The sequence below is a fragment of the Grammomys surdaster genome, unplaced genomic scaffold (assembly GCF_004785775.1).
Source record: "Grammomys surdaster isolate TR1022 unplaced genomic scaffold, NIH_TR_1.0 373, whole genome shotgun sequence".
Taxonomy (NCBI): domain Eukaryota; kingdom Metazoa; phylum Chordata; class Mammalia; order Rodentia; family Muridae; genus Grammomys; species Grammomys surdaster.
Genome location: NW_021604792.1, coordinates 5,231,383 through 5,247,982, shown reverse-complemented (window position 1 = coordinate 5,247,982; position 16,600 = coordinate 5,231,383). Strand labels below are relative to the sequence as shown.

Here is a 16,600-nt window from a genome sequence, read left to right as displayed (position 1 = left end):
TGAGGATTTTAGGAGAGGTTGGTTTCCAATCCCCACCACCAACAACCCAGGACCAGGATGAGTCTATTTCTAGGTGTGCATCAGTCACAAGCATTACTCCCCTGCCATTGCCCGTGTATAAGAGTCAGCTGGGGAAGCTGGACCTAACTGCACTTATTTCCCCTTAACTGCATAGATGAGCTTCCTGAAGTCTGCCAGGCCTGTCCTCCGTACAGAGCCATGGGTCTATCAGGATCTGTCTTTTAGAAAGTCATTTAGATGGCCATGATGTCTTCGACTCTTCAAGGTGTTGGTAACTGACAGCTGGCTCCATAGATTCTCAACCAGCCGTTTATGCTAATGATCCTGGAGTTTCTAACCACCACTCCTTTTAGAAAGACGGACGGCAAGCCAAGCTAGCCTTTGGATGTAGTTCCTCTGTCTTATGCAATATTCTCCATTGATTTCCTTTGGCCCAGCCATGACCATTTCTTTCTTAAGATATGTTAGCATCTATCATTAAGACCTGAGGCTGTTTATTATTTTCTCAGTAATGAATGTTTTAAAATTCTCTCTAATAGTAAATCATTTTTTGTTCCCTAGCTCGCACACAGTAAAATTCAAATTTATAGATGCACACACACACACACACACTATGGTATCACTGTGTATCTGCAAATAGTTCTCAGTCATATCGCTTTTTAATTTTTGTTAAATTTTATTCATTTAACTTGTCAGAAGACAACCTGTATGTTGTTAGTTCTTTCCTTCTGCCTTATACATCCTAAAGATTGAACTCAACACACCAGGCTTAGTAGCAAGTGCCTTTACCCTCAGAGCCATCTCACCAACCCTCAGTAAAATATTTCTAAGAAATTAACAACAATAGATTTCCTGCTTTGGTTCTGTGGAGACGGGATTTACTAGTTTGCCTTTATTTAATTGTTAACATAGAATATTCTAATCATCATTTCTGAATATGAAAATAAGAATCCTGTATTGTAGGAATTGTGCTAGAATAAGGAAAAAGATAAAGCGGTAAAATAATAATTATCTAGTTCCTAGCCCTTTATGTGTTTTCAATTTTCATTTACATTTTTAGACTTTCTGTTGATTTGTGCTGAATGGAGGGGCTCAGGCATGCCTGCACATGGAGGTCAGAGGGCTACCTACTGGCCTCAATTCTCTGCTTCCACCATGTGGGTCCTGAGCTTTGAACTCTGATCATCAGGTTTGGCAGCAAGAACCTTTATCTGCTGAGCTATTCACAAGCCCCACCCTTGTACCTTTTACATGCAATGTTAAGTTAACCTTATCTTTGTAGGTTTCGTGGCCTTTACCACTTCTGACTATTTCCACCCACTCTCGGATATTGCTTTTCTTTTGACAGTAAATTCTTTGTTCACCTGAGATGGACCTCACCAAGCATGCTAGTCTAGGTTGTGAAGCACTTTCGTAAACTAACACCAGGGTTGGTCAGAGCAGAGGGAGCCTAGGACTGAGATTCAGAAATGCTAAGAATGAATTCCGGCCCTCCTCCTTAGCTACAAAGCTCTCATAACATGATCTCATACTTTGGTTTCCTCATCAGGAAAATGGGAATGGTAGTTAATGTCGAAGATTCTTTATAAATTAAAGCAATGTGCAGAGAAAGAAATCCACAAGGAAGCCTGTACAAGCAGCTTACAGAAAGACAGAAGTGGGGGCTACTGCCTTAGCCAGTGTGTGCTGTCTTCTGTTAATATCGTTCTTAGAAAAACTTTCCTTTCTGGTACTTTGTTTTCAGCCTTCTTTACAGTTATTCATTTTATTTGACACTCGATCGGTTCATAGTTAATTTTCCCAAGGTTTACTTCAACCTTTAAATCTAAATTAATGAGCTCCTATTTGAAACTATCTTCTGCATTTTTCTGTACTAAGAAAGTGTCCTCCAAAATAATAATTGTAACAACTATTTTTAAAATGTCACCTTATTGTCATATTTTATTTTTCCAGGGATAATTTGGTGAAACTCTCAGAAAAGTCAACACTAGATTAGACCCGGAAGCCAGAGGGATCTAGTAGCAACTACAGTCTCCATCTGTAAGACATTCAACATCACTTCTCTAGCACCCAAACTGGCTCTGATTAGAGTAGATACCAGATGAGGAACAGGGTGCCCATGGTAACTAGGACTCTTGGTAAACTCACTCTCAACAAGGCCTGCTCAAAGTGAAATAAGAAAAACCGTTGGTTAGCCAAAACAATAGACAAATAATCGCATACTACAGAGAAGTGAGGATACCATCCTTGGCTGTTTGGCAGTCTGCATCCTCAGGCCTTGCTCTCATCCTCTGCTTTCTGAATGTTCAATAAGAAAGGATGGTGGAGATGGTAGCTATGAATGTCAGCAGTCTAGGGGACAGCAAGGATCTGGGCAGCACGAGTGACGTTCACCCTCTGTTCATCTCCGTGACAACTGCATCCGTTGCATTTCTAGATGACTGTCCTGGATGTGTTCTCTGGCTGATGAGCATAAGGGGAGCATAAAGTCCACAAACACTCAAACAAATCCTGATCATAATCGTCTGTTAAAGCCCACAGTGCATCTCCTTTCTCTGTCCACTGTCCTCATTATATAGAGCTTAGCACACATGATGTCCCTCCTAAGTTTGTGATTACAGTTCACCCATAAACATTTATTACAAAGCTATAGAGAAAAGAGCTTAAGAGGGTGGCTCTGGCCTGACTTCTGGACCCCAAGCCTGGCTCTGAAACTCATGCTAAGCAGGCTTTGAACTTCTCTGTGACTGTGTATCTGTAAGATACACTCATTTCACATCCCTCCAATAGTGCTTAGAAGGGCTACATTAGGTGACTCCTGAAGTCCCCACAACATGGCAGAAACATCGGTCAATGTGCACAGTGCCAGCACTGAATTGGGCACAGACAGGGACACAGGCTGGATGCCATTCCTACCCTTCAGAAATTGACAGGCATGGGATACAGATACACAAAGGGCTTGGTGATTCAGCTTGTGGGGAGACAGGAAGAGCTGGAGCAGAGGGTCCTGAAGGAAGATCATAAAGACGGATTGGGCATAAGGCACAGGGGAGAGGGAAGGACACTGTACACAGACTGACAAGCCTACAGGGCAAGACTATCTTTGAGAATATCCTTCTTGGCTTCCGTCACCATTTCCATCCCTGCCCTTCCTGAGTCATGTAAAGATGAAAGATAAGCCTGGAAAAAATAGTTCCATACATAAAGCCTGAAAGATTGGTCTTGCTCTCCTGTCTGACAAGCATTCATCTAGTTTTCTAGATAAATACTGTAAAAGAGAACCTGAGAAGGAGACACCAGCCAGGAGATAAAGACTTTCGGCTCCGGTCACAATGCCTGGGTGTTGTTGCTCTGTGTTCAGAATGTCAGTTACTCTGCCACTGTTGTCTGTCTTCCCCATTAAATGTGTTATATTCTCTTGTCCCCTGGGAGTAGATGTAATACATGGAAGGCCCCAGAATGTATCAAAAGCCCAGAGCGGGACAGGGTTCTTAATAATGATACCGCATGTATGGATATTGAGCCTACAGTTTGAGAGGATTTTTTACATTTTTCTCATTTGATGTGCAATACAGTTTCGTGCCCTAAAGATATCATTTTGTGGACACAGAATGAAGTTCCGTGAAGTTGCAAAGCTTGTCAGAATCACACAGCCAGCTTAGTGGGACCCAGTGGGACCTGGTCTCAATAATACTATTTACACTTGTGGCAGAACCCAACATGGAGTGATTCTCCTCGCTGTCCTTCTCCACTCAAAGTAAAAATTTAACATAGGCTTTAGAGTAAAAGAGATACAGGAAACTGGATGATCTTTAACACATCTGTACAGGGAGCAGGGAGAAGGACCGACTACTCCATCCTAGAGAAACCAGAGTCTTCAAGTACAGAATGTAGTAAATTTACAGAACAGAAGGAGACTAAGAAAAATCCTCCCCTCCCCTGTCTCTATATGAAATAGGAAGGCACTGACTAGCATCATGAATTTCTTACCTTTCATCCTTATCAAATTAAATTATGATCCAGGAATTGTCTGTTTTATAGGAATTCTTGTTTCCTCTTTAGAACAACCTTGCCTTTTGTCAAGAGCAAAGCCCAAAGAGAAACATTCTAAAAGAAAGTTGCTTCAGCTGGAGTGTCAACGTCTATCACATTAGAGGCTGGGGAGATGGCTCAGCAGTGTGTTTGTCTCCCAGGCACAAAGACCTGAGTTCAAATCCCTACAACCCACAGAAAACCTGTAATCACACTGGTAGTGAGGGAAGAGACAAGAGGTTCCCGGAGCTTGCTAGGTAGCCAGTCCAGCTGAGTCAGTGAACTATAGATTAGTGAGACTCCCTCCCCCACCCGAGGTAAAAATAAGATGAAGAACAACTACGATAATCTGACCTTTATGGGCATGTGTACACACACATGAACATACACACATATCACACACACACATGCACACATACAAACACACACACGCACACATACACACAAGCAATCATAGACACACAGTCTGTTACGTTAATGAGTCCACGCAATCCTGTATCTTTTACTACACAGCAGAAGCTCCCTGTAATTTAAAGTGCCAAGGGTTAGTCACACTCAGAAGACGTAATTTGGGAATCTGGCTGCAGCTTACAGTTGTGTGTCCTCCAGCTCTCTAATCCCCACCCTGTTAGTCTAAGAAACAGAAATAATAACATCGGCCTTAGAGAGAGGATTAAATGAGATAACCCGGGTCAACATAACTCATTACATCACTGGCACACCATGAGTCTTTCCAGGCAACTCAAGCCCCCCCATCTCCACAAGAATCTGTCTCAAGAGACAACAAGGAAAGGTCTTTCGTGTGACTGTCATATTTGGGCAGACAGCTATAATTCTCAGCATTTTTAAATCTACCATTCCTGGTAGATCAAAACACCCTAGCATTTCTGGCTACCTTTTTCCAGAACCTTCTCCGTCCTGTGATCTACTGTCTCTCCCAGTTGCATCAATGCAAGCTTCATCACTGATATCTATTCCTTGCTATGGCCACCGAGAGAACATTTGTGAATCTAGGTGGCAACCTTCATCCTGAAATCACAGACTACTTGGATGCAGGTACAGGATAAAAACAGAGGTTGGAGACCTGAATGACAGCAATCTCAGAAAGCCCAGGGTTGGAAAAAACGGACAGTGTCATGGGACAGACAGGATTAGAAACCCCTGAAGAGGTTTGTGCCCAAAGAACTCCTCATAAGAAGAGTGTGACAAGCAGAAAAGCACTCTGGGGACAAGCAACGTAACAGAGCTTATTTCCACAGAGGGAAACCAAGCAAGGTTTCATGGTGGAGACTCCCTGTGTGGTAAACCTGGAGGAAGGATCTAAAGAACATGGTTAAAGAGAGTTGTCATGTCCATTACATGCATGAGGACTACACCCCAGGGAAGCAGGGTGCTGGAGTGGGGTGCATCTTCATTCCCGGAAGCCTTAGCTGTATCTAAGCATGATTTTGTGCTCTCAGACTCAACCAATCCTACCCAAGGCAGCTAGATGTGCTTAGATGTGCTTAGCTAACAAGAAGCAGAGACATAACAGGTGTCGGCATGGCGCCTTCTTCATCAATCACATTGTTCCATTGCCATCTTTGCCAACATTTTCCAACTGCTGGCCATGGACTGATATCCCTGTCCTGAGTACCAAGGACACGCAGTGACACCAAACATGAATCCCCTGTCATCCTAAGGGGCGGGGATGACAAAGCCACAAAAAAAAAAAGTTAATTTCACTTTTCCATATCAGCTCAGAGTGTTCCTTTCTTTAAATACCCAAAAGGTCCACACAAGCCAGAGGATCTGGATTTGGCCAGGGTAGAATTTTTCTGAACCCTATCTCAGGAAAAGCCAGGATCTAGACTGGAACAGAATCTACAAAGGACTGACATTTTCTCTATTGCCCAGAAAGTCAGAAACAACCCTGAGGTCTGAGCCATCCACTTTGGCCCCCACAGAACTCACGGGAGGGAGGCCTGAGCCACATGGGAGCCATTCCCAGGGCTAGTGCTACAATGTCCTCGAGTTCAGGATGTTCTGCACACTCAAGGCCACCCAGCAGGAATTCTGAAATTCAGACCTTTGGCTGTTTCTCCCCTAAATATTTAGTGCCCACCGAACACCACTAGCAACCCAGCCATCCCTCCCTCATCCCCAGCGGCTATTAGCAGATGTCCAAAAGAGAACAATGGTTTGTCTTTGAAAAGAAAACAGACCCATAAATCTGGATTCTGTTCTTGCCATTGTACATTTAGGTTCACATTTATTTTAAAACGGGGAAGGGAGGAAGCTGAGAAGGAAGGATGCGAGAAAACTATTAGCCCAGCCAACCTAATAATCGGTGACTAAAGTTACAGTCACGAAGAGCAACGTCTTAATGCCTCCTACCCTCTGCTTCCCCTCCATGCCTTTAATATTCCGCTCCAGGCACAGAGAGGGAGGGCAACAGGGCCTAGTGAATTCCAACTGCTCTGGGATAATTGCACCATTCAGGGCCCTCGCCAGTCAATCAGGGGCTGCTTATCCAGCCCCATTTATTAATAGTTTTCCTGCATTTACAGTGTACAAAGGAGTGAAATGGGGCTCGCTCTCTCTGAAACAAGAAATGGGACACCCTCAATACCAACTAAGTGGAACAGAGCATGCTGGCAGAAGCAGAGGCTGCTCGCCCTACTTCACAGCCACACCTGTCCTGGGGTGTCAGGGAAAGTATCCATCCCGTGTTTCCTAACTTAAAACACCAGGCCCGTGTCAGTGTTGGGAGAGCTCAGGCATGGAGTCAGTGGTGTGTTTAGTTCAACCAAGGTCTCACATTCTGTGCACACTTCGTGCACGGAATCCTCTCACATCCCTGGCTCACAACAGGGTCTTCCTGTACAATCCAATTGCTAGACTGTGTCATGATCAGGGCTAAAATGTACCTTGTCAATTAGCTAATGGAAGAGTCTCAAATATGGCCACACATAGCCTAATAAAAGTACATACCTTTAATTCAGCACTTAGGAGGCAGGTGTATAAGAAGTTTGAGGCCAATGTGGGCTAGACAATGAGTTTGTGATCATCCTGGGCTACATAGTGAGACTTCATATAAAGTGAAATAAAATAACATAAAAAATGATAACACATTAGACTCCCCTGAGGGACTTTTAAAAATGGCCACTGTTTGAATTCTTCCTGAGGTTGTATGTGTGTATCTGTGTATTTTGTGTGTGTATATGTGTGTGTGTTGCTGAGTGTGTCTCTATGTGTGTGTGTTCCTGTTATGTGTGGGTGTATACATACTCTAGGCACTTACAGAAGTGAAAGGACACCTCCAGATATTATTTTACATATACAGTTCATCCTGTTCTTCAAGGTAGGGTGTTTAAATGGTCTTGACCTGGTAAGCTAGGCAGGCTGGGAGTGAGCCTCAGGGCTCTGTGGGTCTGCATTTCTCCAGGGCTGGGATTACATGCTAAATCCAACTTCAGTTTTCTTTACTTGAGTTCTGGGGCTTGAACTCAGCTCTCACATTTGCCTGGCTGAGCCATCTTCCCAGCCCCTTCCTGGGAGTTTTGATTGAATGGTTTAGGGTCGCATGGTGATGACACAATGAGCAAGATTCTTTTTCAGTTGTTTAGCTTTGAAAACTTGTTTTCTTTCAGCTCTGCTGCAGAGCAAAGGCTACCAGAGGCTAAGGAAAGGTATAACACAACGCCTCTGTCCTGGATGAGAAGACCGAGACCCCAGAGCTGACATTTTACACACAGCCAGGAAACAAGGAGCACCACAGACACAAATGTAAGTTTTTCCCCCAAGACTATGTCCCCCATCATCTGCCAGATAATGAGATTGAACCCTACAAAGATTCCTGACTTACAAAGGGAGCCCTGGGCTCTGAAGATGTGTGCCACAGTGAGCGCCCATCACTGGCCACCTCAAGGCACACCCTTGCCAAGTGAACCACAAATTTAAGATTCAATGCTCAGACCCACAGCTTTCCCCCCAGGTTGCTAACCTTGAGACTACTTTGATGGCTTCAAAATAGTAATTGGTGGTGTGGGAAGAAGATGTCAGCATTGTGTGTGTTGTCTATCTCTGGCTCCAACAGACAAACACACAGACACACACAAACACAGACACACACACACATACACAAACAGACACATACACACACACATAAACACATACACACACATAGACACACAGACACACACAATGACACATACACAGATATGCACACACAGACACACAATCACAGGCATACACACATACACAGACACACAGACACGCATAAACCAAGGCTCCACTGGATCTAAATTGTATAACCCTTTAATGTATTCCACATTTGATGCATTTGGTGATTCGCAACACTGTTCAGAGTAGGTAAGTGCACATGCAGTATGTTAGGTGTTGGTGGAGGAATAGTGTGTGTGTGTGTGTGTGTGTGTGTGTGTGTGTGTATTCTGATCTCTAACCCAGTTGCTGTAACGTGTGTGAGCAGATCATGGCATAATAAAGGGGGAGCCTTACTTCAGAAAACCTGGTCACTTTCACAGAGGCAAGGGAGCTATGGGAGGAAGGATTAAAGATGCCATGTAAACCTTAGGACTCGTTTCTCCCCATTTTGTTAATAATACAATGCTTTTAAACAACAGCATTTCATTATATCCCATGACTCAAAAAAAAAAAAAAATCTCCTCACTTCCTAAGATAATCCAACCAGTTAAAGTGCTGAGAAGATCTACAAAAGAGGAATGAGAACTTGAAACTTGGCATTGAAAAAAACAGAATTATGAATTTGCAGTCCTAGTGGCCCAGTGGTCAGAGACTACTCAGAGTAGAATGTGAACGGGGGTTGGAGGGGGAGACCAGAGTAGAGGAGTGTGTGGAGACACACACTGGCCTTGCCACTCTGTGCTTTGGAGGTTTCCTTTCTCTTAAGCATCCATCCCCAAGGAAGGACAAGGCATCACTTCTCTCTTCTTCCAGATCTGCTATTCCATGGGTCCAGGCTAGCCTCTGCTCGACCTCATACCCAACCAACCAGAGAAATAACAGCCTTATTGCTCTGTTTCTATTCTCTGCCCCTCCAGTCACCTTAGAACGCATGACCTTTAAGTGGAGACATTTATTCACCCCGTATCTTCATTCCCACAGTACTCTTTATATGAAATGGACCTTTAAGGTGTCTCCAGGATGAAATCTAGTCCTGGTGGCACCTGCCTAAGATCCCAGCCACTTGGGAAGTTAACGGGGAAAGATCATGAGTCCAAAGCCACTGTAGACTACAGAACAAATTCAAGACCACCCTGAGTACTTGGTCTCAAAAAAAAAAAGTGTTTTAAATGGTTGAGAGAGATAGGACATTGTACCTTGGTGCTAAAGTGCTGTATGCTTTACTAGCATACACAAAGTCCTAGGTTGAATCCCAAATATTGCAAAAATAAAAACTAAAAAAAAAAACCTTCAGATCAAGCTTAATAATAAGCTTTTCCTAATGAAATTAATATACTACTTCACCACATACAGAGAGTTAGTGAGAGAAAGAGAGGTAGAAGAATGGGGACTGGAAGTAGGTGAAATATAACTAAGCGAACAATCCACCCATATTCATCTTCCCTTAAGCACCCATGTTATACCTTAAACAAAAGATGACCAAGATGTCTCCCATCATCCCTACATCAGCCATCCCTCAAAGTAAAAATGTCTACAATATCAGGCCACTCCAATAAGGCAACTAAAATGCGTCATGGAGTGCCCGAGAATAATGGGCACCTCTGTTCTCCTCGCCCCTCTGTGCTACTGCAGAAAGCTGCCAGTGGATGAATCTGTGTGGTGCTCTACCTCACTACTTGAGAAACACATGGGGCCCGGCTGGTCCTTCATTCCAAGTAGCCTGGCCTGGGCTGGGATCCAGCTCTCTCCTTGGACACAAATCAGCTAACAGCTGTCCTTTTCTTTGTAATGGCCATCAATAAAGTTAGTTGCAATCCAGTGGTCTAAAATGAAAACTACATCATTTGCTCATTCTAGAGGCAAGTCTAACAAACTGGGTGAGAATTCATTAACTGTAGACTCGCCAAAGCAGAAATTAGAGAGCCTCAGTCCTCACTCTACCCTGGTCCTTTGTGATCAGAGTCTCGTAACTAGAGATCCTGTGCTGGTCCTCAGGGATGCAAGACAAGGAGGATGGGTGTCTACAGAGGCCTGGCTACCCTGATGCATCCTCTTGGAATGACTTTTCTCTCCTTCCTCCAAAACTCCTGTTTGTTCAAGAAAGAATTCAACCACCAACCCCTTCCAGGAATCCCTCCACACCTCTCCCTCCACCTTCTTGCCTTTAAAGGTCTTAAACAAGTGAAGCTTTCCTCACCCTGTGTCCTTGAAGACCTCCAGGATATAATTTATCTGCTACTAGAATATTCAGAGCCAATTCTTCTTTATAGCTTGATTAATATTGCTTTTTTATCAAGTATTTATTGAATAATTGAACAGAGCAAAAAGCATAAAGATAAATTAAATAAGGTAATAGCTGTGTACATGAGAAAAGACAAATGGGTGTTAATAAGAAACTAAGAGGCAGAAGAAAATGAGAAGAAAACAATTCATGATAAGAAAGCTCAGAATAAGAAGATATAGAGGAGACAAAAAAGGTGTACTTGAGTAGAAGAATTATAAACAAAAGAGTAGAATAAACAGATAAACATATAGTTTTTTTTCTGATTAAAAAAAATAATCAAAGCAAGGATGTTGTAGACGCCACAAAGTTGAATTAAGAGATTCGGTATAAATTATGATGGCGCTCAGATGCAGAGAGGGTGTGAATCTGAGCCCTGTCATACAAGAACTCTGACATGATAAACTCTTATCAGGTCTCACTGCAGACCTATCAAATCAGCATGTGCATTTTAATAGCACCCCTTGTGACTTCTGTATGCAATAAAGTTTGGGAAGTAATGATGTAGATATCCAAAGTGCACAGACGGTCACCAGCTCTCGATGTCATCGATGGTGGACAGCAAGCATTAGCACTAAGGAGCTACGTAACCTTGGGACAATCACTTCCCCACATCTCAGCTTCTTCATCTATAAAGTGAGACAGAGTAGATGCCCACTAAGCTTCAAGTTCTTGATTACATCTCCCTGCATACCGATACCTCATTCTAAACCATCAAACAAATAACAAATAGCACCACTGACTGATAAACATTGTGCATCCTGTCCCCGCTCATTCTCCCAGTGTTTTCCCCGGTATCTATCAGATGCCTGTCTCTGCGCTGAGTACAAATGATTCCAAGATGAATACACATCTCTCCCTGCCCTTGAGGAACTCATGAGCTTCTGAGAGAAGGAAAGAGGACACGTAAATAAGAGAAAGCAAAGAGGGTCTTAGAACCTCAAATACATGCTAGTAAAACAGAGACAAGTCAAACAACCACACTTGCTGGGAGCGATGAGGAAGGACTGTTACCAGGGGACAACAAAATCATTGAGTTCTTCCCTGCCAACCTCAGCTGACAGGGCTAGAGAATGACAAGATAGAAATAAGGTACCGGAACACCAAGCAAAGCAAGGAAGGCCCTGAGCACACCTCTCTGGTCTATAAATCCTGAGAAGTTGACCCACCCAGTGGATCAGGGTAATAGTCACAGACAGTTAACATTGCTACTGCATCTAGACCTCAGAAATCAGAAACCTACCTCCTCTGAGTTCTATGTGCTCCCTCTACTGACTGTGCTCAGTTCTTCCCATCTTCAGCCTCCTGGAAGACAATACCAATTCAACCACTAATGTCTCCCTGGAGGTTTCTTCTTTGGTTACAAAGAAGAGAGGCACTTTAATAAATGTAAACAATTCATCACACTAGCAACTCTTTTGACCTGTATTTGTTTACATAGGAACAATGCAATAGTACCCAATCGTGTACAGGGTCATGGAGACTAAAAATAGGGTTCACTAAAAGGAAGTAATATCTAGGATTCTTAAGGAGTGTGAAATGGCAATGAGAAAGAAGCCAATCTTAACTTTGAAAGCTCTTACTCTTGACCCCCATCAAGATACCAGAGATGAGGTCATTTGCTATCATCACTGTTCACGAAACAAGCCCATCGTTTATAACAGCTGCTTCCAATCTACACAGTGGTCAGGTCATCCCTGGATTCTTTCTCCTCTATGGCTCTAAATGTTGATTTGAGGTCATGGTTTCTTCATATCCAACTTCCTTTCCCCCTGCTTCCTTCTGGTTTCATAGTCTCCAAGCATTAACTAAATGTTTGCAGTAGTTGGTCAATACTGGTGAAGACGTTACCTTCATTTGACTCTTGAAGAAGAAAGCTTGCCCTTGTGTTTACCACAGCCATAAAGGAGATGAAAACCACACTTCAAAGATTACGATGTGCCCCCTGGATCCACTCGGTCCTGATTCTCCCCCACTAAACACTAGTCACTCACTACACCAGCCAACTCTTGTCCCTGTGTCTCTCTCAAAAGTAGCCATTGCTTCTCCCCATGCAAGCCTAGGTGGAGTTGAAGGTCTGAGAAAAATGGCTGAGTTCTAAAGCCATCTCTTTGGAGACAGAAGCGCAGTGACAAGACCCTTTGCTGTTCACCCTCCCTCCAGAAGAAGTCACTCTTCTTAACCAATCTAAAAAAACCAGCCTGGGATGCAAAGTAGTGCTGAAAGGACTTCTCTCTCTCTCCATCCTCTCCTTACTGCTGTTCTCCTCACTTGTATTCTCTGCCTACGTCCACCCCTGACAAAGATCACACACCATCAGTAGCAGAACAAGAACCTGCAGGTGGGCAGGCTTCCTAGAATTGGAACCAACAAGAGAGACGACGAATTAGACAATTCTCTGGCATACTCTGCTTCTGACTCTGCACACCAGCACCTGGCGTGTCACCCATTCCCCAGGTCCAGCATAGCTGGTCCCCTGCACCAGCATACCTGGAGCATAGGAATCGAGTCACATGTGGTGGCTCCCCCTTAATGCTACATCTCTAGCTCTCCTGGGAAGTCATATTTCCCATTCATTTTTCCTTAATGACAGACCACAGAGTCTCTTTCATTGCTGTTGAGTTTGTTCTTCTTCCCACTGCCAGCCCCACCACTTCCCATGTTGCCCTCGCCACCAGGGTGAGGGCAAAAAGCAAAGAGATGAAGGAGGACCCAATCAGTGATGAAAAAGCGAAGAGAGCCGCAACAACGCACCCAGGAAGGCCCAGAATGCCACCGAGTCAGGCATTGTGGGCACTGCTCACGACAACAGGTCACAACAGCTTCCATGTCAGAGTCTCCAAAAATAGCTTGGAATACCAAAAAGCTGAGGGCCACCTGTGGCTGTGCTTCCCTGATACTTGACAAGTCTTTTCCAACTGGATCACCTCTCTTTTCTTTCTAGCTTTCTCAGTCCCTTTCCCTTCTCTTCCCTGGTACTCTACTATTTAACCTCTTCTCCTTCGCCCAGTCCTTGGACCAACCAATGACAGCTTAGAACTTGAGTGAATCTTACTGGCATGCATGCTCAAGGAGATGCTTGAGACCCTGAGCAAAGCCTCCCTATTGATTTTATCACCAAAGAACATCAATTTTTTATCACCAAGGCCCTACTCAGTTGCAGAGCACTACCACAGGCAACTGTGATGCAAAAGAAGCCACGTGCCCTGTGGATACCCACCTCCCCTTGGCCACCAGTGCATATGAACTCTCCGCACATTGAGCTGGCGTCCTCGCCTCTTTCCTCTATTCTATTTTGAAATGAAACGAAGAGTTCATCCTCCTACTTGAAGGAGGAGAAGAAGTCAGGGAGCCAGCTCAGGTAGCTCGAAGGTGAGCACACACCAGATAACCTTAGCTATTTTCCAGACGTGGTGAGAACATGATTCAAATTGGGATCCCAGCCTCACTCTCACTACACCATGGTTACAGATTAATGCTTCAGCAAGGAGAGCTCAAAGTATGAGGCCTAGGGGAGGGGAGCAGTAAATTTGGATGGCATCCACATCCATCCTTACTGAACAATAAAGAGCTATCGCCCACTGTCATTTTGAGTGACTGGCAAGGACCTTCTACCACCTCCCCTACAACACTTTAGTGTTTTTAGGTTGCTCCTAAGGATGATTTTTTTTAATGACTTGGGTGGAGGGGGAGGGGGTGTTTGGGGAAGGACTATTGACTACTCATGGCTCTCCTACATATTTTGGAAGACCCTTTTCCACCCTCATTCCTGCACGAGAATATCTTTGGAGTTTGGAGGGTGTATAGACAGTGTAGAAAGGAGATGAGCACCTGGGTCCCCGTCTTGGCCCTCAAGCCAGAGATGCTATGATTTTTCTCAGGAGTTGTCTTGGCTTGCCCAAGTGGCTAGCAGAAGAACTGTTAGCTAAGTCTTTTCCATTCCTGTTGCTATTTCTCTTTTCAAATGCTGTCCAAGATAACTGGGCACATTTTACATAGCTTTTATGTTTATATATATTATATAGGTTTGATGTATATATTTCTTCACATATATAACAATTTCAAATGTTATTGAAATGGATGTGAGGATGAAAGAAGTGAAAATATAAACTGTATTTTTGAGGGTACAAGAGGAACACATGCGAGCAGTACATTCCTTTGTTTAACACAAAGGCTCACATGTCGAATTCTGCACCCCTTCCACATGCACGGCGCTTTAGAAGTCTGCAAGATAGCCATTTTGCAAGAGTGTGGAAGTAACAGTTTGCTTGGAGGATGTGCGGGTATAAATAGATGTGTGGACAGAAGGAGAAATTTGCAGCTCAAAAATAATAGCACACGGGGAAAAGATACAAATGAAAAGCAGAATATTGACAGAATCCCTTCTTTTCAAGCTTAAGGTTGGAGACTTCAGGCTGCAGCATCCAGGTGTTCTGAGACCAGCCAGTCCCTACCTACACCTGCACCTCTGCGATAGGCCTCCTGGGATCTAAGGGCCCAGTTTCAACCCTTTCTTGAGACACCAGGTGGGCTTCAGGGCAATAGCCACGATAATTCCGAGCAGGATTTATTTATTTATTTATTTATTTATTTATTTATTTATTTATTTTCACAGAGCATAGAAAGGATACCTAGAAAGGAAAGATAGGGAAACAGAGGGGAAGATGGCAAGGAACAAGTCTCAGCTTGGAGAAAAAAAAAATATCTAGATGCCCATCAAAATCTAACATTAGCTCTGTGTGAATAAAATCCAGTTTAAGTAAGAGAAGCATACAGGTCCCCTGGCTGCCTGTGTCTGCATATAGACATACACCCCTTCCACCTCCAACCTCTCCTGTGCCTGCATACAACCACCCACACCGCCTTGCCCGAAAAACAAAACCTGTTAGATGGCAGAAGCATGAGAAACGACCTGGAAGTCCCCTTCTTTGTCACAGAAGCCTTTCCCCCCAAACAGCATTATTTTGAAATCATGGGTTTTTTTTTTCTTCCAGAAAAAAATATCATCTGAGGTATTGGAAAAAGACAGATTAAAAACAAGAAATCCCTAACCCAGGTGAGGAAAAAGAATAAAACAGAATGTGCCCTACCTTGGTTTGTAGAAGCCAAACCTCTAGGCGGACAGATTAAGGGAGAGAGCATGTTGGGAATATCCGGGGTCCTCTTCTTGCTTGCATATCCACATAAGAAAGACGGAGGATAAAGGAACGGAAGAAAATTTAAAATCCAGTGTAGTGTAAATTTGGTTTTAATCTTGTGTCTTGAAGAGATGCAAATTCAAAGGAAAAAAATGTAATGTAAAAGGGGATCTCAGGGTGTGGAGAGCGGCTCACAATGCAGAATCCAGAGTCGTTATTCCATGTGCATGTGAGGTTAGTAGCCCGAGTATACAGAATTAAGGAGTCTTCGGCAATTACGGGTTGGATTCCTTTTTCTTTTTTCTTTTTTTTTTCTTTTTTTTTTCTTTTTAATTTTTTGGAGCTTTAGTAGAGGAGTCTCTGTGTAGAGAAGATGGGGGCCGGATCTGTCCCTCCGTGGAGCATGGTCATTCCCAAAGCGTCCCCTTCCTAAGGGGGAAAAAAGAGGAGGTCAGGGTTTGATTCGAGTGTCCCCCAGAGGGTTAGCAAAATGCATGCCGGAAAAAAAAAATCTATATATCAAGTCGTTATAAGAAAAGGGGGAGGAAACCCTGCGTTTCCCACAGAGTACACACGAGAGGAATTGAAAACAGCTGGCACCAATCTATAAATAATTCAGAAAAGGTCTGCCTATGCCATTCCTGGGACGGGCATGGATGAAAGGTGAGAAAAGCCAACCTGAATGGAAGAGAGGGACGAGGGAAATGGGAAGCAAGGAGGAAGGCAGGGAGAGGAGGCTCCACACAGCAGTTCACACTCACACACGCGCGCGCGCGCGCACACGCACACCATTCCCACTTAACTCGCCAGCGAGTGCGGCCCCCAGCCCCATCTGCAATGCTGCTGACACGTCTGGCTCGCTCTCCTCATCTCCTCCAGCAGCCCAGCCTCCTCCCACCCCGGGCTCGTGCTCAATGGGTTCTGATTGTGCACCGGTCGCACACTGGGCATTTCTTGGATGGGGCACACTGACACGCGCGTA

The 16,600-nt window shown here is 44.0% G+C and overlaps 1 protein-coding gene across 1 annotated transcript in view; it reads right to left on the bottom strand.

The window, feature by feature from the left end:
* The window catches only part of Grin2b (glutamate ionotropic receptor NMDA type subunit 2B), a 446,438-nt gene extending 430,547 nt beyond the window's left edge, over window positions 1–15,891 (bottom strand). The window contains exon 1 of the mRNA XM_028781023.1: window positions 15,571–15,891. The gene's annotated coding sequence lies outside the window, so the exon portion shown is untranslated. The remainder of the gene's footprint in view (window positions 1–15,570) is intronic.
* Window positions 15,892–16,600: the final 709 nt, after the last annotated feature.